Raw genomic sequence first — 22,084 nt, forward strand, 5'->3', positions numbered from 1 at the left:
TGACGTCCTGCAGGAAATAATAGTGAAAAAATAGGTTTTTCTGTTCATAAACACAGCTTAGGTACAGGTGGTCTTGAGAGGTGCAATACCACTACAAATTCCAAGAACTGTTCTTTGATTGCATTACAAACAAGACTGGCCAAGACATAAATAGAATATAACTATCTGTAGCTGTATAAGGAATATAAGGTGAGGGAAACATAATTTATAAAACAACCACCCTGCTTGCAGATTCTGCAGATCACATGGCCAGCAGACACAGAAATGATTTCACAAATGAAAATGGAAGACGCAAAATCCGTGAAGATGGTGTTGAAGGTTTGATTTATTTGACTTTCTCTCAGTTTATGAGGGTCTCTATGATTATCATATATATAAATACAGACATATTATATTCATGTTACACATACATATATTGCTATATATGTGGAAATGTATGAAGAACTGTAAAAGAGGAATTTGAGTTACAAGAAGTGCTTAAAAATAGGCTACAGGATTTTTGTATAGTGCTTAGAACAACTGGAAGAAGTAATGAGAGTTAATTCAGTACTGGATCTGATAATGATCAGGAAAAAAGGAGATACTAGATCTAAAATTAAGACCTTATGAATGTACAATACTTCCGGTTTAGTAAAAAGAGCAGAAAAAGTGTAAGCATACTGTGAAAATCATTGACAGAAAGATAATGAGTTTGAAGAGTAATAGCAAAAAGCTGGTTCAGAGTACCATTGCAATAAAATAAGAGAGATTCCACTGTAAAATAATATTCAGTGAAATATAAAGTTGGAGAAAGGGAAACGAACTGGAAAGGAGAACTTTAAACTTGCCATCATGCAAAGAAAGAACAGAAAGAGAGCTCAGACCATGTGATGCTATCTAAGAAAGCCTAATTATCCACTTAATTAGTACAGTTTTGCTAATATATTCTGAAAGTATGTGAAACTCTTAAAGAAACACAGGAAAGCAGATTTTTTTCAAGTTTCTTGAGCAGTTAATTCTTTTCTTTTTTTCCCCATAGAATAATACTGAACAAAAGGAAGTCTTAAGACCGCTGTCTACAAATTGGATCATTTATTTGAAAAGATAGTTGAAGAAATAGCTAACAAAAATGGTAATTGAGAATATAGAAAAAAATCTGAAAATATGAAGGGTACCAGATTCTGTACCCCTGTTCTGCTCACTGGAGGTAGCAGAAGGTAGCCAATATCCATTTTTACTCACAGGCTGAGAATTTGCATGCCCTGGGGAAGTCACAGTCAGCCTAATGCTGGTCTGTCCTTCTCCCATACCAACAGCTCATGTCCTCTGTGCAGGTTTGGGAATGGCATCATATGAAGGTATCTCTCTACCAGTTTTTGGCTGCATTTAATTTCTTAGATCACGTCTGTACTAGAAAAGAAAAGGCACCACCACCCACTCAAGAGCCGGTAGCAAACTACAGCTCACATTTGCCTGGCTAACCCATCTGCTCTCCTGATCCAGGGTAGCCTCATTTGTACTGCCTATAAGAGTCCCTAACCCATGCTATTCCACAAATCCTGCAGTATTTTACCTGTGTGCTTGTTGGCCTCAGCCAAAAGCATATCAAAGAGCAGGCTAACAGTTAAATGGTGTGGGTTATCACATGGTAGAGCTCAAGTAAGTGCCTGAGCCCTCTTTAGCTCAGTAACGCAGATATAACCTTAGGAACTGCATCCAGTTGGCAGTAATAACAACTGTACTTGCTTGATCTAAATCAAAAACGCAATGGCATGAAACACCAATAATCTTAGAGACTACTATTTCTTTACCAGAAATGTTAATTAATATATTACATTAGATATAATATGTGACAATTAAAAGGGAAGAAATCATAGAAAATCTGAAAAATTGGCAAATTAAGAAAGTCAGAGGACAATAGAAGGGAAAACTACTTATCTGATGTGGAAGTATTTTAAAATGGAAACTGGAAAGCCAGTTAGATGACTGAATATGCTTTTCAAGATAAGCAAGGTTACAATAAAGAAGTCAGTGTAGGACCATTTGGGTAAATAGATTTAGTTCTTTATTAAAATGCAGTTTGGTTCCCATCTATGTGGACCTCCTTGTAGGATAAAAGCCTGAAATATGCTTGTGGTGTTTTATTCTGAGACTTTTGAGAAGGACCTGATGCTGAAGTGGGCATGCTTCAATATCAAATAGTCACCTCATCACTCACATGGTGGGATAAGGGCTCTACAGAATATTTATACAGTTTCCAAAAAAAAGGATATGCAATAATGTCTTGGAATTAGCGCAGTCTCTGTATTACTTGGACAGGTGTTCAGTATGTGATATAATTACTATTAGGTTCCAGGTCACATTTTGACCTGTGAGGTCACCAGTTATTTTCATGATAATTTCTAGTTTTACAGGTTATAGAAAACTACGTGCAGGAAAAACTGCACAAAAAGGGAAAATGAAATTACTTTCATAGACTACTTTGTGACCTGGGATTAACTGCTTAAGTCTGAAGACAGAAAATAAAAAAAGGAGAGGAAAATGTGGCACATCAGACAATGCTGGAAAACGATCCATTAGCATCCAGCTGGGTATTGTTTTTTAAGTCAGTTAGAGGTAAACAGAGGAAGTAAACTGCTCAAATGAAAACAAATACAGATTCTGAAAGCGGTCAGCTACTCTGGTGAGTACTGAGGACATAAAGGACATAAATGAAAGAAATTGTAGGATGCTATAGGTCAAAGGAAAATAGCCAAGATTTTGAGAAGTAAGATTAGGGGTAGGGATTTGGAAACAGTTCTTAATGTGAAATTATTCTAAATGGAACACTGGTAAGAAAATAGACCATCATAACAACTATTCAGCATAACTTTGCCTGTAGACTTAGTATTTGGAGAAGTTGTTCTGCAGAAAAGCAGGCAGCTTTTCTGGAGGAACAAACTGGCTCTTCTGGCTTTACCATATTGCCATCGGCTGGATGTGCAACACAGTAGGGAATTGCATTAGGAAAAATCCCTTTTGTAGTATGAATGTATGATTCTGTTTTTGCCAATAATAGAAACTATGTTAAAAGAAGGGAGTATCAATGAACAATATAAGAAACTGGAATTAGATGCACATAGAGAATAACATAAAGCAAATCTGTCACATATATTACATAACTAGCTGAATAAAAAGAAGTTTTCTTTCTTATTATGACCTCGTATTTTGGAAATGCAGGTGAATTATATAAAATTACAATACTGTGATGCCCTTGTGTATAGTTTTAGCAAATTACGTGAAACAGCCAAACAAAATATTTGAAGTTATCCACTTCTCCCTGTAGTACATTATATATGCTAAACTTAATGTCTGAACTGCCAGAACTGGTAGTTCCTGTTTCGAGGAAAAGAGTTGCTTCAAGACTTCTGCAAAAAGAGATTCTGAAAAATCTTATAGCAGATAGGACAGGGCTGCTAGAGAAGTCTTCATAGACTGCTTCTCTCTTCATTGTGATTACATTCCGTGCCCACCACTCCTGCTTAAATAATCACTTGTTGAGGAATTGCCTGTCTATGTTTCCTGAGGAAGTGGGGGGACATAGTTTTTAGGAGCTGCTGGAAGCTAAATTGAAGTATGGAAGGAGGAGATAACTGCATTCAGAAGTTTGGCTGAAGGGTAGAGGCTTTTCTGGAGATTGAGATTGGTGGCTCTGAGCAGGAGTGTAGTGCTAGGAGGAATCCTTCAGCCTATTTGCTCGTTTAACCTATTGAGTGCACACCTAGGTATCATGGATGTTTTGCACATGGATAGATTAACTACATTACAAAGAACAACTAGTACATTTCAGAAATTCATTATGAAAGTACCCTATGAATAAACTATATGAATAATAAAAAGGAAAACCAAACTGTAGAAACCACTTCTGAGAAGAACTTTCATACATGATTATGGTATAGTTGCATAGTCTGCACAAGTGAAGTAGAACAAAGAAGTGGAAAATCTGGGCTAAATGTCATAGACCAGTCTGCAGTTTATCACTTCTTCTCCCCCTCCCCCCCCCCTCACCCCCAGGACCTTCTTTCCAAGGAAAAAATTTGAAGATTCCTGGAATAAACTATCTGTGGTTTAAAAAAAGTAAAGAGACTGGCTTCTCTGAAGCCAAGCATTTGGGAATAAATATGAATAGAGATAGTTGCTGCAGAATTGATCTGTTATTATCTTAAATCTTTTGTCTTACTTTCCTTGGTCCACAATATTTCTTCTTCACTCAGGCAAAACTCATTGAAAATAATGCAAAACATGACATATTTTTTTACCACGAACTAGTAGTTGTGTAATCATCAAAAAGAGATTCCTAGTGTACTTCCACTATCAACATCCTTCTAACTCTGTTTCAGCAGACATTACCTATTTTGAGACAAGAGAGAGAGATAGGGTCTGTGAGTCAAATCTTCCTTCAATTATGCTTGATTCTTAAAGAAAAATTACGATTTATGCCTGTCTGTCCATACATCCATCCATCTGCTTATTTATTAAGAATATTATAATTCTTGTTTTAGCGGTTAACTGTAAAACTAAGAAGATATACAAAATCCCCGGTTTATCCAGTTTTTTGAAGTAAAAGAAAAAAATAATAGAAGTGACTTACTCTGTATTCAAAGAAAATTGCCATTACTGATCTCCAAAAAATGTTACCGAAGAGATGTAGAGATTTATTTTGTTTCAAGAGTCTGTGGGGCCTGCTGCTCCACAGTTCCATAAAATTTCAAATAACATGAATACTACCTAGTTCTACAGATGAAGCAAGATCAAAGAATACACATGCAAAATGGCCAGGATAAAAATCAGTGAATAAAATTATTTGATCCCTGTGTTAAAATAAAGTCTAAAAAAAAAAGTTATTTCAATTTTCGTGTGAAGGGGAATCCATAGGAGAGCACATGAGTGGAAAGGTTTTTGGAAAGCAAGATTTTTAAGGCATATTTCAAAAAAGTTGTATTTGTTTAGCCTAGAGAAGAGAAGACTGGGGAAAATAATAGGACATCTGAAGGTTATTGTGAAGAAGATGGTCACCAATGATCTTTTGTACCGAGTTGTGGAAGGACAAGAAAAAATTTTCTTAATTTGCAGTCAAAAAGAACAGGCTACATATTTGGAAAACCCTTTTAAGTACAAGGATAGTTAAAGACTGGAACCAAGTTATCTGGTGATGCTGCAGCATCTTCCTCACTGACAATTTAGAACAGATTAGACAAAATGTTTCTGTCATCATAATGCTCTTATATCTATTTTCTTTCGTAAGTGTTGGCTCCACACAATAAATAACCCAGAATACCAAGTTGCAACTTGAAAAATAAATTTGGAATGTGGAGATAAAATTGTATAGTCTGAACACAAGAGAAATCATCACAAATACAGGTATCTTTTTTTTTCCTAATAGATGTATTCTTGAATTTTGTATGCCTTTGTATATTTTATTTTTCACTTAATTGTAAAGTTTATATAATTTCTATTTACAGATCATCAGTGAGGATAAAGCATGTTACCTGTTCATGCAAGCAGTGCTACTATTCTGCTTGCACTGCTTGGTTCTCTGGTCAGGAAGGTGATTTCATCATTGCCAATGCCCTTTTTTCTTGTCTTCTAATTCTCTCTAGCACATGCTCTTCAGGTATGTAGGTATTACAGGGAAATATTCTGAATTCAAAACACATGTAGTTTCTTTTAAGTCACATATAGATAACTAGGGTTTACTATCTGACAGCATATCTGAAAAAGTCTGATTCCTAAACAAAACCAGAACTTTGATGGTGAATTTTACTTTCTGTGGTTAACAGACTGTTTTTACAGTGATAAATAAAGTCTGTTAGTAATAAAAATGAAACCTAGTATCTATGCTGCAATAATGGAGCCCTAAAGTGAAATTAGTTAGTGATATTAGAAAGTATCACTTGTATTTCTACTCCAAACCTCAAGTTATTTTATTTTCCTGTAATCAAAAACAATATTAAAGAAAATGTATGGTTCATGTTACCAACAGTCATGGCCTTGATTAAAATGGGAATAATCCATGTATATGCTTTTGTTAGAGCATAAAATATGTAACATAAGAGCAAGAATATTGAAGGAATGAAGATCATTTGACTATTCAGAATACTGACAGAATTCAGTCTATTCAGAATACTGGCTATCATGTCTGTTCTATCTTAGAAATTCAGCTTGAAGGATGATGAGAAAACTATTAATAATTATTACTCTGTTGTATCTGTTAGATGCTTGAAGACTTATGTGTTTATATCAAATAGTAATTAAAGTCTTCAAATTAAAGTGTTCATCTTCCAGTGGTTTTTCTTGTATTGGGTCTGCAACAGGAAAGGCTGTGAACATTTGCAAATGGACATTTTATTCTACCCTGTTCCCTCAAATTGTGTTAGAAAAGTTTCAATTATTAGAAGCAGCCGTATTAAAAATGTGAATATTGTACAGAGAATCAAGTAGCTTTCACTCAGTTAACATCTCAGAGAGGAAATAAGAAAAGTAGCACCCTTTCACTTTTGTGGCTCATTGTATCTTGTTATCTTGATAAGGAACTAAGGGGTTCCAGTATGACTTTTTTGTTTAATACTGCACTTGAACCATTTAGATTTACCTGGCTTTGGTTTATGGTTTGTTTGTTGGGGTTTTTGTTGTTTCTTTTTAAAGTAGGAGGCATCTGCTTATGCTATTTGAGAATTAACTTAGAAAGAGACCACCGAAGTCTTAAAACCTTTGTAATACAAGCCAATCTGAAGAAAGATTGTTGTCAACTTGAATAGACTTATTCAAGAATATGACTCACATAGCACTGCATCTTTATATTAATACAGTTTATATAGAAGAAAAACAGTATAGGTCAGAGAAGTTTTTAGAAGAACACGTCTAGCAAATAACTTTAGAATGCTTAACTTACACTTTTTTACATGGATAGGAAAATATAATTCCTGGATAGAAGTGAATACTGCTTTTAAAAGGCCTCTGAAAGTTGTGTGACTTGACTTCTCACATAAATCAGAAAAGTAATTTCTGATCCAAGGTGTTTCTTGAAGAGAGAATAATGGTTTTAAATTGCAAAATGCCTTAATCAATTGAAGAAATTGAGAAGAAAAAAACCAACAAACTAAAGCTCCTTTTAATTACAATTGAAACCTATAGTTGTCTGGTTTTACTTGTGAGAACTTGCTTCTCAACATGTATATCAATTTACTAACTTTTGTAATGAAACATTCACTTTTACAGTTTGAAGTTGCAAACGCAAACAATATTTTTTAAGCTTTCCTAAGTAATATTTTATTGAACAATTTTTTTTAAAAAAAAAGCTGACTAAAGAAAGTACTTATTTAACCAGAGGGGATTTATTAGGATGACAAATTCAGTTTTCCTGCATGAGGCCCAGCACAACTACTACAGAAATCAGTCCCCAGCAAGTTGACTGTATCTATTTTGGATAGTATTGTACTCAGAAATATATACCGTTAATAATATATAGATGGATCTAACCCCCATTTTGAAAGGTGCTCATAAAATTATCATTTAATACTTTTGAAAATATTACTTGCAGATCACATAAGGACATCCAAAAACAATAATTAAAGGGTGGTTAGGAAGAAAAAATATATGCAGTTTAATTTAGGTAAACAGCCACATACAAAGAAACTGGAATGATATAATACTTATTTAAGTTGGCAGAAGAATATATGATTGGAGGTAGAATTGGGAGAATATGGTGTGCAGTTATTCTATGTTAGCAGATTTAATAATGTAATGTAATCCCCTTATTTAACATAACCGCAGTTGGACTGAACAAAGTAGTACAAACTGTACATCACAAAGATATAGGTTAGAGATTGTTAATATTTAGGAGTGTGAATGGTTGGCCAGTTTTGAGAAATAAATAAGAATATGTCAGAATTAAGAAAATTTTTATATTTGGAGAGCTAGAAATTGCATTTCTATGCAGTTTTGGGCTCTCCAGACTAGTAGTGTGAGGTACAACAGCATAAAGAGATAGTTAATGCAGTTTTTGTGTGTGTTAATTTGTATAGCCCAGTTTTCCATCTAAGCTGGCCAAAGCATGGAGAGTTATTTTAATTGCCCAGTTTTTATAAAGAACATGAGTAACTTTTCTGGGATGCTCTTAGATGCTTCTTTGAGTGATTGTGTAGACGCATTTCATTGCTGGTGTGCATGTACCCCATGAGTGCAAGGACAAATTATTTGAACAACAAGGTCCATTAAATGGTATCAGCAGGTACTTGAAGTACCCTTATGTCCACTGACCTCGGGGCATTAAGCAGCCACGTGAATACAAACATGGGTGATTTCATTATTTCCATCATACCACAGAGATGGAAATAATGCAGTACATGTACTGTGTAATTTACTTTAGTTGTAATAGTGTAATTAATTTCATACAGTAAATTAAGTCCCCTTATGACAATTAGCAAAATACAGTTTGAGTTAACATACTAGATGTACCTCTTAGTATATGGATAAAGGAGTCATAGGTTACTGGTGTTTAAGATTTTCCCTAGTGTGATTCTTCAGAGAGCAACATATCCCATAGTAACATTTCCTCTTTCTAAGAGTAAAAATACAGCAGGGAAGGGAGGGAGGGCGGGGAGAAGACTTCCCTTAAAAGGAGATCACTTTATTTCTAAAGTAAAGCTGTAGTTATGATTTAAGACAATGTCTCTTGTTCAGTGTCCTAAAAGCTGCGATTCTGATCTTCTGGTACATATCCATTAGCAGGGTCCACTTGTATTGGCAGGGAAATCTGATGGAGGTGAGAGGAGTGTGATTCTCAGTACAAGTTGCTGCCATACATGTAGAAGGGATAAAAAATTCATCAGCAATATGACATATCTTTGGTTCATGTATTTTAAAGTTCAGGTCCTGAAAAGACTAATTTTATTACTTGCATACTCTCTGCAGGGACCTTGATAGTGGCTGGCTTTGTGTTAAGCACCTTATGTATTTATAGCCCCAGTAGTAGTGATCTTATTTCGGTACCGGTACCGTGTCATACACAGTGCTGAGTGACTTGTTGGCCTCGTGGCTTTTCTCTCTCTTACTCTCTAACAAGCTGTCCAGCTTATTAGAAACAATAAACACCAGAAGCAGGGTGCCTTCTATGACTGATGCAGAAGCAAATGTACCATTCCAAATCAGTGACAGAGCCTTCTGTCTGTACAGGAAGGGTGAGGAGGCTAGCAGTTCAGTGTCAACTATCAGTGCCTCAGCAATTTAATTTGCTATTTCAAATTCAGATTGGAGTAGTGTCCATAATCTCCTAACCAATCACTAATCCTCAGGGATTTTGAACTGCCAGCCTGCAAGATGTCTATTTTTACATAGGGATCCATGCAGCAGAGGAAAGACATTAGATTCCTCATAGGAGCTCTGGATTACATTACAGAGTGCTACCCTTGAGTCTTCGTCATGAACCAAGCAGGAATTTTCTGTTGACTTAGTGTTCACCCTGCCTTCTCCCAGAAAAAGTAGCCATCACCACAGACTGCTTCAGAAGATAAAGCATTGAGGTGTAGTACCACAACAGATCGTTGATTCAGTTCACACAGGTCTAAAACTATAAGATCAACAATTCTCAGACTTACAAAAACAATCTCAATTTAAAACATTTGGTATGGTTTTACTGTTATACATCCTATTATCAAGAGCTTTTTACTTCCCAGAGGAGAGATTGTAGACAGCAACAGGTCAATTAAATCAGCCTCTAGGTCATCTTTCCAGATCAGTAAAAATATCTCAGCATTTATAGTCTCTCTCAAAACGTTTTGTAATTAATCTACATTCTGAAAGCACAGCCTTGCAATGACCTGGTGCTTGCTGCATCAGATGTCTGTTGTACCCAAAGAAGTCCTCTCCTCATCAAACTTTGAATGAAAAATACTCATTACAGTGTCGCCTTCATATGTTGCAGTACGAAGGGTCTGGGTGACAGATCTATTCAGAGACAGGGATTTGCTCACATTCAAAATCTTTGTGTTGTTCAGGAGATGCCTTCTCTTCATATAAATATTTCAGAGTCAGTATTCTCTGCCTTGAACAATAAATAAATTTGGGTTTGTTTTTCAGGGACTTCCCAAACAAGTGCCAATAGTCAACGTGATAATTAATCATGTATTTTTGTCAACAAGCCAGTGAGGGGAAAGACCATCCTCAGGAACTTTTATGTGACACACAGCTCTAAGTTAAGCCAGTCAGAAGCAGGAAACATTTGGGATTAGAGCTGATAACATTAGAGCCTTGAGCCTTTCCAACCTTCAACATATCTAGCCATCATAGCAGGGAGTCAATAGCACTGACTTGTCTTCCAGAGTCACATTTTTCAAATGGGGACTTCTAAATGTGTGCTTGTTCATAACAGATACAAATAGGTGTCCTGTTCTAACTAAAGGGATGCTGAGAGCTCCTGACGAAATGTTTTGTTTACCTGTTTATAACATGGGCTTTGTGTGCCTTTTTTTTTAATCTTTGTATCTTGTGAAACTTTCAGTACATTCTCTTTACCTGCTTAGCCAGACATACTCTTCTGAAATACTAATGAGATCCTGCAGCCAAACCCGGTATGAGTATAGCTGATAGGCAGGGCGTTGCCTGGGTGAAATCTGCTGACAGAAACTATTTTGCAACAGTACAGATCATTTTGTGTCAAATAGAGTTACTTTAACTAGAGTTACTCACAAACCCGAATGAAAGACTTTCTGTTTGAGTGTCCTGGCATGGCCAGTCTCCCTTAATCTCCTCTACTTCAATAGTACAGGACTGTTTAATAACTTTGACACTAAGTGGAGTTTACATAATTTCTCTGAAAGTGCATTTTTCTGCAATAGCTCCTTCTTCTGTACAGCGATACAATATACCTCAACTTGTGGTAAGATTTAGGAAAGGATTTTGTTTATATTTTTACTTAACAGTGGAGACCTGTCTTACCTGTCTGTATAATTTTTTACTAATAGAAACTGTGCTTTTCTGTCTGCCTGAGAAATATTTGTGTGTCTTGTAAAACACATGACAGGGAAAATGGGAGTGTACTGCATGAGTTATGAATCTCCTACTGAAATAATAGGAAACTCTCACAAGCTTCTGCTGTTTTTATTATGATGGTAACTGTGCCCACTTGAGGTCTACTCTAGAAACAATGCCTGCCTCCTTTAGAGGAGGCTTGAACTACTTTAGCTTCAGTTTTCTGCTTCAGATTTTAGATAAAGTTTACATTGCTTCCTTGGGCTTTAGTTATTAGCAAGTAGTTCTCTTGGAACGGGGTTGATTTCTGTGGACTGGCAGATTTTCTTCTCTTTATTTCCACTCCCTACTATTCTTTTAGATTCTGCTTGCAGAAAGACCAGCAGGGTTTTAAGAGCACAATATGCATGACTGCATCTTTTCCTCTAATGCATCTTCCCTAACAGTGGAAAAGAATGGCTCTCTCAGAATGTGCTCATCTAAGCTTCCAGTTCCCCAGGATCTTGGAAGGACTTCTTTGCAATAGCAGCTTCAGCATCTGCCACAGATAGCAGGCAGACTGGTGGTTGATTGGCAGAGCTAAGAAGAAATAGATTTCCAGCCCTGGGGCGATGCAGTCTTCTTCAGAGACTGTAACTACAGCACCCCTCTAACAAACAGCAAAATTTGCTTTTTCAAAACAGCAATAAATAAATAAATTTTTTAAAGTCACAAACAAGAAGGATGGACAGGGATCAACTTTTCACCTTCTCTATTAATAAAAAAATAAGGGTGCATCAGACACTAGCAGTAGGCATGTTCAAAGCAAATAATACAATAAATTATATTAATTTATATGTTCATGGGTATTATACTCACAACATTCTTTGACTAAAGACAGTATGGATTAAAGAAGTTCACAACAATCTAAGGAGAGACTGCACAAGGCCCTGGAAGAGATATCTAGTGAAGGTCAGTGACTGGACAGACCACATCAGGTTCAGGAAACTGTCCAAGCTAAAACAAAGTTGGATGCTGGAATCTATGGGCATTATCAAATGTGCTTGTCCTGGTCTTGCTGTTCACTGAGAGAATACTTGGATAAGAATTGGCTTATGTCAGCTGTTGGAGATAGGTAAATGGGCCAAGTGGATGCCTGGCCTGAACCAGTCTGACCTTTCTAGTATTCTTAAAACAAAGTTTGTTTATGATTCATGACCTCCTCACAGTCTTTGCAAAAGTGAAACAAAATACTTTCAGGACTTTCCCCTCTTTAAATTCAATCACCTAGAGTCAACCTTTGCCATTCTCATTCCTTTTACTGCACTCTCAGCTTTGCTAACTTCAATATCTGTAATATTTCAAAGATTTTATAACATATGTTAATGAAATGCTTCTACCTCTCCTCTTTTTTTGCTCATGTAATCTTGCCCTTTCTTAAATCAAACTTTATTCATCTTTATCTCTCTAGAAACTTGTTGCTACCATTGTAATTTTGAGTAGTGACTTTTCTTGTTCCTTATACTGGCCTTCAGATTCTTATTACAGAGAAGAAATCTTTGATTTGAGGAAATATGCCAAAGAAAAGAGCAAGAAAATTAATAGAAAATCCATGGGATAGTGTTGTTTCCATCACAGTAATTTTGAAGGAGGAGGAATTTCATTCTGATCCTTCTTAAGTGAATAGATCAGATCCACAGATCTGTGATACCAAATCTGTAAGTCATATTCCAAAATGCAGCAAGCCAGGATCACAGCCTTAGGAAAGTCTCAGAAATAAGTTTCCTTCTCTTCCTTTAAACTTGGGAAGTTGTCATGACAGTAGGTTTATCCTTATAAATCACTTTGCAAGGACAAGGAAGTTTAATGGGAAGTCTCTATTTTTAGCAGAGATTCAGATGGTCAGTTCTTGTGTTCACTTCCCTGGCTAGCCCAAAGTCCATCCAGTTTTCAGTAGGTAGGCATAGGTGCAGCTATAGCTTGATGAGGAGGAGAATGGATTCAGGAACAGGGAAGGATCTAGAGCTCTTCATAGCATCCTTTCACCCTTTCCCTCCTGCTGCTGGTAAACCTGCGCCTGAACAGCCAGTGCATTAAAGACAAAGCCTATCCTGTTTGGCTTCTTACTTCTAATGCCTCAGGTGCTGAGAAATGAAAGCAAACCTCTGTGCCTCTTTAGCTTTGCATGTACACCAGCAGACCCATTCTGGTTTGAACATACCACCATCTAAATGGCTATAAGAGAAAGGAGGGAATTACTGTTTTCTGTTACTTGTGTGGCCTCCTGAAACGATTAATATGTGTTTAATGAGTTCTCTATGTATGCTTTCTTTAAATTAAAAGTTTATTTTTTTAACAAGACCACTTAAAATTAATTATGAAAGTAGGGCAGCCAGTATTAAGGTTAAATTTACTGTAGTGTTTTAAAATAACACAATAAAAATATCATGCCACACATTTTTTTTATGCCAAAGTTTTAGATAAAGTCAAACAACAGAAGGGCTGGAAGTCACTGGCAGAGCATTTGGAATTATAACCTACAGAATGTGGAACCAGCTTCTGATAACATTTCTTTTTCTCTTTTAATGTATTAATCTACTTTATATTAATGACTAGTATGTTCAAAATTGAAAAATCCACTGGGAGATGAAAAAGCAGGTAATTTCATTTTTTCTCATTAGGTCCATGAATGAAAGCTGTAAGAGGATGAGATGTACTAGTTGTAAAGTCTTTAAGGTCATGCTAACCAGAAACAATCACTTAAGTTCACCAACTTGCAGTGATTCATCCTTGTTGAATAAATCAATTTTCAATATGGTATGTTCTGATAACTTTTTTTTCTTACATGTTATGTACATTTATAGGTATTTAATTTAACAAAAAAAAAAAAAAAGATGGGTTCTTTTGCTACATTTTAATTGAATTCCATTTTCCATCCACATGCACACTTTTATAAATTATAATTGGAAGACAGTCATGGTAAAGAGAAGCCCATTAAATTTTCTATCATGAAATGTAAAAATTAAGAATAAGAAGTTTGTTATATAGATGATTAAATAAAAATTGTGCAGGCATGAAATCACAATCTAGATAGCAAAAAGAACCATATTTTATAAAAAGGATATATTTAATTTAATAAGGGTCTTTAAAATGAAAGAATAAAAAGGAAGGACCAAAATAGGCTGTGTAAGACAAGGCTTTTCTCTTTTCTGCTTTAAAAGGGAACTAGAATTGATAATTGAACTCAAGAGACACAAACCAATTCACCCAGTCTGCTGATAACATGCACTTGTAGTTCTGGGTCCTAAACAAACACAATATGGGCCTTGCAAGTGCTTTAGAAAGCCCTGGTTAATAATCAGTTGTCCAGGAGTCCCCTCTGACCCGCACAGGCCCTCCTTCCCTCGGAACAAAACCCCAGCAGCTGTTGCCTGTTTGAGCCATCCCGGGGCAGAAGCTGAGCCCTTGTCACCACCGCCTCCCTCAGCTCTCTGGCTGCGTGCAGTGAGGGAAACCTGCATCTGCAACTTGGGTTCAGAGCAAATTGAAGAAAGCTGGGCAGCTGAGTTACTGAGACCTGCCTCTCTACAAGGTAGAAGGAGATGACCTAGGGTTAGATGACCCTGACTATCAAGTGTGTTGCCTTGACAAATAGTAATTGCTTGACAATTGCTCTAGGCTTGGAAAACATACGTTATCATGTTCATACTGTATCCACTGATATAGATTGTTTTCATTACACATCCTGGATATTTCTAACTCCACTGAACCTACTGATGTGTGAAAACATAGATAAGTTCAAACTAGAGGGCTGAAACTTGAAAGTCTCTCCTTTATCCGAATTACTCCTTTTGGCTAGCAGATGTCTGTCTTTAGCTCAAGACTAAGTCTATGTCCAGCATCTACAGTGGTCTTTGGAATGGTTGTTTTTTTGGTTTGTGGTTTTGTTGTTTTTTTTTTTGTTTGTTTTTTTTTTTTGAATGCTCTCTTTGTTAGAGCTGGAGGAGTTTCAATGAAAGAATATCTCAGTTTTGTGCTTGGTGAATGCTATGGTCATAACTATTTCCCTGTATAGGTTTTAGCATTAAGGCTGTTGGACACTTTAAAGAGCAATCCACACTCATGGTTCAGTATTTAAGGCATATGCAGGAATTCAGCATTAATTACATATTTTATACTCTGTAAGAAGAAGTTAATTTTTTTGGTCTGGACAGAACTTCCTTTTGAACTACTGTCTAGAGTTACAGTTTCCTCCCCTTTCAGCAGAGGGCTCATAAACATGAGCCTCTTCCAGTTGAAAACAATCTTAATTTATTTGAAATACACTATTCCTTTTTCTGAAAAGTTGCTGAGTCTCTCCCTGAAATAATCTTATCTTTTTATGTTTTTCCTTATTCCTTAACACATCTGCTTAAGTATTGAGAAAGTTCTCAATACAAGAAAGGCTGTAGAGAAACACACAAGATTATAGGAAATTTCTGTGGCGTATAGATTGCTAAAATAAAAGAGAGGAAAGGTATGAAGCATGCAACGTACAGCACTCACAGGGGCTCAAGTGGTTAGGGAGGTGTATTAGAGGAAAGGCGGCAGGAGTCTGTCAGGGGTCAGTACATGGTCACTCCTGACCTCAGGGGCATAGAGATGTAGAATCCTTGTGACATGATTTGCAAGAGAATGTGTGGGCTTTGATTCGCTCATTTACACAGCATCAGAAAGTAAATAGGAGACTGCTTTCTTATTTGATGAAGACTTCAGTCATCCAGATCAGCATCTTCCATTAAACTTCTTATCTTTCCTTACATTTTCACCTGCCTCTTACATATCTTCAGCAGGTTCTCCCTCCAGAATGATGACTCTTATGCATGAGAAAAGGATAGTTTGGCTATTACTTGTAAATTTGTCGTCATATGACACAACATGTCATTATTTTCATTCTTGCTTTCAAATGAAATATCTCCCAGTCTGCATGCTGAAATTGTGCATTATTAACAACTACAATTGTTGTACACAGCTTTTTATCTATAGACCTCAAGCTTCTTTTAAGCCTGGAATGAGATTTTGTTCCTTTAAAACTCTCAGAGCTCAGGTAATAGTGGCTGAGGCAAGATTAAACAGGATTTATTCCTTCTCACTGTTAGGCCACTTGACATAGCTCTTCTAGCCTCTGAGTGCCACTGGCTCAGCCCAGCATTTTTGCAGTGCTTTGTGCAGACTTTTTCTCCCAATGTGAAACTTGCCCAAGGTGAAACTTCCAACAGGAGGCAGCTTATGGCTTCCTTCCATAGTTCCCTCAGGAGGATCCCTGGGTGAGAGATGAGGCTTTTAGTGCCCTTTCCCAGGCAGCTCTTCATATCTAATGTGAAGAGTGGAAGACTGGTGAGAATTTCAATCACCATAATTTTGGGTTTCTTTTTTTTATGTGGAGATATGATATGGCATGAGAACTCCTCTGAAGAGAGATCTTCATAGTTGGATTAGCCTTTCAACATTCATTAGGCATTGCTAGCTAGGCACCTTGCCTTGGGAACTGTGAATTTTATATTTTGAAAAAGAGAAATGCACAGGTAAACAAAATGTTGCTAAACACTAATTTCAGATCTTAGGTTATTTTCAACTTTTATAACCCTGGTATGTGTAGCATTGGCACATCCTGTAAGCATTATTTTATCTCTCAGATTCAGTGAGATGTAGGACAGTTTTAACTGTCCCTGTCTTAGAATGGAAAAGCCATTGGTGAAATTCTGTGTCAAGGACAGGATTATGGCCCTTGTTTAAACTCCTGTTCCAAACTTTGGACTAAACACCATCCATCTTCCACTTTGGTATAGATTTAACATTGGCAGTGTGATTTAACTTAAAGCATCTGTAGGAACAGTAACTAGCAATCTGCTCAGACGGTAGGATGAAAGAGCAATTATATTCTTTAATGTGTTAATCAATCCTGTTTATTTAAGCATATTCAGGAAATTATGGTAAGTTTCTTAACTTCTCTTTTATTTTATTTACAGGTCTACTTTACCTGTAGTGCTGAGCTGTTGTGATAGTTTGATTTTTATGATTTGCGTCAAGCGTGAAGCTTTCAAAGCCACGTGTCAAAGGTAAGTTATTTCAATAATCTTGTTGTTTGTTGTTTTTTTCCTCCAAATTTGTCCAAACCAGCACATTTGTGATTGTCCCTAAAAATACTGTATGTTTAAGGGAGAAGTTTTAATCATTTTAGTGAAGACTCAACTCTGTTGAGAAGTCACAGTCTTGAGTAAAGGATGTTATGAAGCAGTAGGAGCTCCTGCAGGGAGCTCTGAGAGAGATTTTCTCCCACTGCTTGCCAATATACTGAGGAAGTGTGTGTACTGCACCAGCTTTTAAAATAGTGCAACCTGATCCTTTCTTTACAGCTCAGAGGGTGGGGGTGGGGAGCGAAGGTGAAAGAACAGTAGCCCATATCCTCCTTCTCATTTTGGGTCTGGTTTTCTCTATGGAGCGAAGAGAGCATTAATTGTGTATGACTACTATGAGAAAGGACCCTTCACTCTCACCCTTCACATCTCTTGTGACATAGGCCAGGTTTAATCTAGTCTGTATTAGGAGAAACTAAGTACACTTTGCAGTGTCATAATGAGATTCCCCCTCATTTTCATTTTCCCTCAATGGTATGTAAATCATTGCTTGTAAGGGATAAAAATCCGTAGGAGTTACGAAACTGAAGTGATTGCACTAATGTGGAACTCCTTCCAGTTAGCCTGCAGTGTTTATCGCTCTCCTTAGTGTCATAAAACTAAGATGAAATACGCTTCAAATCAAAAGAGACCATCTAATTTTTCTCTGTCTAACTAATAAAAGTAAAATTGGCAAACTAAGGTAAATTGCTAAACAAATCTTTGAAAACAAGGATGGCCAATGTGTAAGTCAGGAAATTGTTTTGTTAAGAGCTTCACTTGTGTGTAGGGTTTTAAAAGTTATCCAGATATAGGAGTTTATAGATTTAACTTAGAAAGGCTATCAAAACTAATATTTAGTCAGTAGTTGTGACAGCCAATCAGTACACCACCATACAGTGGAATCTTTGTGAAATTTATTGTTTTATAAAAAAGGATGTTCACGCAATACCGCACTCAGACAGAAATAAGGATACTAAGGGTCCTTAAACAGTACAGTGGTCTCAGTATTCTGTTTTTCTAGCTAGTGCTGCCTACTTTTCAACATATTTATTTTTTACTTCTTTGTGGAGTCTAAAGGCATATTTCTCATCTGATGAACTACTACTGATTTCCTAGTTTCCATTCATCTTTTACGAAGTATTTATTTGTATCTGTAATCCATGCTAAGAACACTTTTTTAGTCTGTGCTAGGTGTATGTCGTGTACACATTATGTACCTATTTTGAAGTGATGCCCTCACTAGCTAATATAATCTATACACATGTGGTATTCAGAATGCTAACTGTATGTGTAGAAAATACTTATGAAAACTACTACAGTACTTTAAAATATTCATAAGAATGTATTACTTTTTATGAAGCATTAATGCCAATCTTGAAAACTCTTCTGTTAGACATCCATCAATATAGCTAGGGGGTAAGACCCAGAATCTAAAAGTAGGTTCAAGAGAAGGAACTGAGGAAAGCAATAGTGCTTGTTTCCAGACATTAGAAATGAAACCTGCATAAGGGTTTATCCGAGAATGCTATCAGTCTTCAGTTAGACGTATCATGCCATCACTGGCTAGCAGCTGGAAGGAAGAGAGAGTTTTCCCTTCTTAACCACTTACCATAAAACACCAGTTACTATAAAAGGATAGCTGGAGCTGTTCTGCTTTCTTCCTGTGCCTCAGGCTCCATTTTTTAAAACTTTTTTTCTCCCCCTGTATATCTTATCCATTGTAAATAACTATGGCACTTTCCTGCTGTTAGTAGTATTGTCATACGGCCACAACAACATAAAATAGACATTTTGGATAATATAAGAGCTGGGTAGAGGCTTCTAAAAAGCAGTAACTGGACTTGCAGTCTTGTTAGTTATGCATGGCTGCTGCTTGTTAAAGTGCTACTGTGCAAAAGCTGAAACACTGGAACTGCCTGCTTGCAGAACCAGGAAGACTGTGCTGTCTGAATCAGTCAAATTTCCAAATGTAAGTTAATAACACCCTTTACAAATGAAAAGATAGAAATGTGTCTAGAGTTTTAAACGAAAGCAGTGGAAATCCATAGCATAGGCCTTTATGGTGATCAGAGAAAACTGCTTGTTATCATTAGGAATTATAGGTCTGCATCAAAAAAAAAAAGACCTGGGATCTTATGTACAGAATTAGACTACAAAAAAATTAAAAAGTATCAGACACCAAATGGTACAGACAGACTGGTCACATATACAGTAATACAGGAGGAGTTAACTGATAATCTTTTTCAAGTGTGAAAAAAGGAAAGGAAGGGTCATTCAGATAATCATGTGCTAAATTACTTCATTTATGGACTTCAAGTATCAAAAGAAAAGCAGATTAGATAACTTTATGGTGATCAGAGAAAACTGCTTGTTATCATTAGGAATTATAGGTCTGCATCAAAAAAAAAAAAGACCTGGGATCTTATGTACAGAATTAGACTACAAAAAAATTAAAAAGTATCAGACACCAAATGGTACAGACAGACTGGTCACATATACAGTAATACAGGAGGAGTTAACTGATAATCTTTTTCAAGTGTGAAAAAAGGAAAGGAAGGGTCATTCAGATAATCATGTGCTAAATTACTTCATTTATGGACTTCAAGTATCAAAAGAAAAGCAGATTAGATAAATTAATAACAAACAAGCCTTATTTTTATAAACAAAAAAAATTTATCTTGATCTTGCAAACTTAAAAAGCCTTCATACTGTAACGTAAAACTGAATAAAAACTATATACTGTACATATTAAAATATCTGGTGAGTTAATACAAATTCACTTTCCTTTGAACTCTAGTAATCCAACTCTAATCTCCAATGGGTTTTGATAGTTAAACCAGAAAGGACTGTCAGTGTGAGGAGGTGTGTATGTGTGTGGGCATATACCTACACGTACATACACATACATACACACACACACACACATATATATATATATATATACACCTTGTTCCTTAATTGATTAATTTAAGATGTACTTATGTAATACAGAGAAAGTATATTGATATCTAATACCTTTATGTGTGGGATATTGAATTGACATTTGTTTATCATCTCTGGGAGTGTGACAGATCTGTGGAAAAACTAATACCAATTCAAGGCCAGAATTTAAGGGCAAAGTGGGTTTGAGGTACGCAGAAACTTAGTTCATGGTGATGTGAATTGGTTCCAGTTTCTGTGCCTCAGTCTTTAAGCCATGCATACCCAAGCTGCTTTTCCAATCCACCTAATACATCTAGCCACCTTTTGTTTTCAGAGAACAGGCAGTGTTTGGGCTTGCTTTATACTGTTGCCGCTTTAATTCTCTCTGTGACAAGCTGCAGAGCCACAGAAGCAGAGTAGCAGCAGCACTCAAGCTCCAAGTGCAGCAGAAGTTGGGAGCCCTGGAGGAGCCAGTCACAACTCTCTGTCACTGGCCAGCCCATTACCTGTAGAAGTTAGCATGCTTAAGCTGACATTGATCCCTCAAGGGACTAGCTACCAGCTAAACAAAACTGGAGCACAGGGCTAGCCAAGCATAGATTCTCTGTGACCCTGTGTCAGGACCTGTCATCCTGTTGTAAAAGCCAGCTATGTTACCTCCTTGCCCTCTGAGACTCCCAGGGAATCCCCAAGTAAATGAAGAGGGGAGTTATTTACATCTCCTTCGTGTCTCCAGCCCAATCATTTTGGTTTTCTTTTTATTTTTCTTATTTTTTTTTAATTTAAACAAAATCAAACCAACCAAAAACCCAAGAGATGATGGAGTACTTTAAAAAGGCATATTTGTTCCCTTATGAAGGCTTACTACAACAAAACAAGAATAATTTGCTCTATTAATTATAGATAATGGAAAATGTGTGTGGTTGAAGGAGTGAGCACACTGTCATTGATGGTATCAACTGTTGCATATAGCTGGTAAAGGCAGATGCATTGGAATATTACTGGTAGTTTACAATATGAAGAAGCCAGGAGTTCTATAAAGTCTATTAAATATGCTGAGGGTAGAAATGCTCATTTGCTTTTGCAGAGGAAATAGAGCAAAGATACACCACAGCAGAGAAAGCTAGCAGGACAAAGGAGATACTATTGACTCATTCCAGACTGCCGACTTAGCAGCTCAACTTTGTTTCCTTTTAACTTTTGTAACAGTAGGAGCTCAAAGCTTCTCAGTCTATTTTCTGCACAAATAGAAACACCCAGACTTCAAAAAAGTAATACGCTTTGAAGAAACCCAAACCATTAACACATTAAAAACTGTGTGTACTATTAAACAGGGCTTCATGGTTACTTGAATTTGCAGCAAGTAAATGCTGGTGTTTTGCTAATAATTTTTACACTGCTGCATTCTGGCAGACAATCCTTGACAAATATCAGTTTGTGAAGCACTTTTTGTTGGTTTTAGTGTGATACAGTTTTACTGACTTTGCAGTGGGTAAGTACTGCTTCAATATTTTCACAGACGGGGTAAACCCCACAGACACTTTTTCCCAACACAGTAGCATATTGCAGCAAGTTTCTAACCCTATAACATTACACTTGTAACACTGGGGAAAGCATACGATGTGTGAAATTCAGATTTCGTCCTCGGTACTTAAATCTATATCCCTTAAAAAAAAAAAAAAAAAGGTAATATTTTTATTGTGCACGCTGGACAATGGAGTGTCCAGGGCCATCAATATGACAGCTTCTACTGTGCCAAAGTCCCATCAGGACCATGTTCCCCGGCAAGAGACCGGCCCCTGCGTCCCCGCTCGCTCCCGGAGGGAGCGGTGTAACTTCACAGACACACCCCGCTTACAAATACACCTCCCCTTTCTCACGAGCGATCCCCTCTCGAGCGTACAGTGTGCTCTTGAAACGTCATAAAACGTCATAAACTCAAACTGGTCGGCATCGCGTAAGCCACGCTGGTACTGCAGCGTGTAAGTTGGATTTAACTTTGGAAGCGTTTGGTCCTGGGCTCGGCGGGGCCCTGCAGC

General features: G+C 36.8%; 1 long non-coding RNA gene across 18 annotated transcripts in view; it reads left to right on the forward strand.

The window, feature by feature from the left end:
- Positions 1-22,084, forward strand: part of LOC108446604 — a 95,895-nt gene that overhangs the window by 27,511 nt on the left and 46,300 nt on the right. For 17 of the 18 annotated variants that reach the window (XR_001861844.1, XR_001861846.1, XR_001861849.1 and 14 more), the window contains exon 6: positions 16,974-17,063. This is a non-coding gene — a long non-coding RNA (uncharacterized LOC108446604). Of the gene's footprint in view, positions 1-231; positions 319-1,018; positions 1,112-5,263; positions 5,380-5,480; positions 5,633-16,973; positions 17,064-22,084 lie in introns of all 18 variants that reach the window. The other variant, XR_001861848.1, reaches the window with a different exon arrangement.

Source organism: Corvus brachyrhynchos, unplaced genomic scaffold, assembly GCF_000691975.1.
Source record: "Corvus brachyrhynchos isolate BGI_N302 unplaced genomic scaffold, ASM69197v1 scaffold202, whole genome shotgun sequence".
Classification (NCBI taxonomy): Eukaryota; Metazoa; Chordata; class Aves; order Passeriformes; family Corvidae; genus Corvus; species Corvus brachyrhynchos.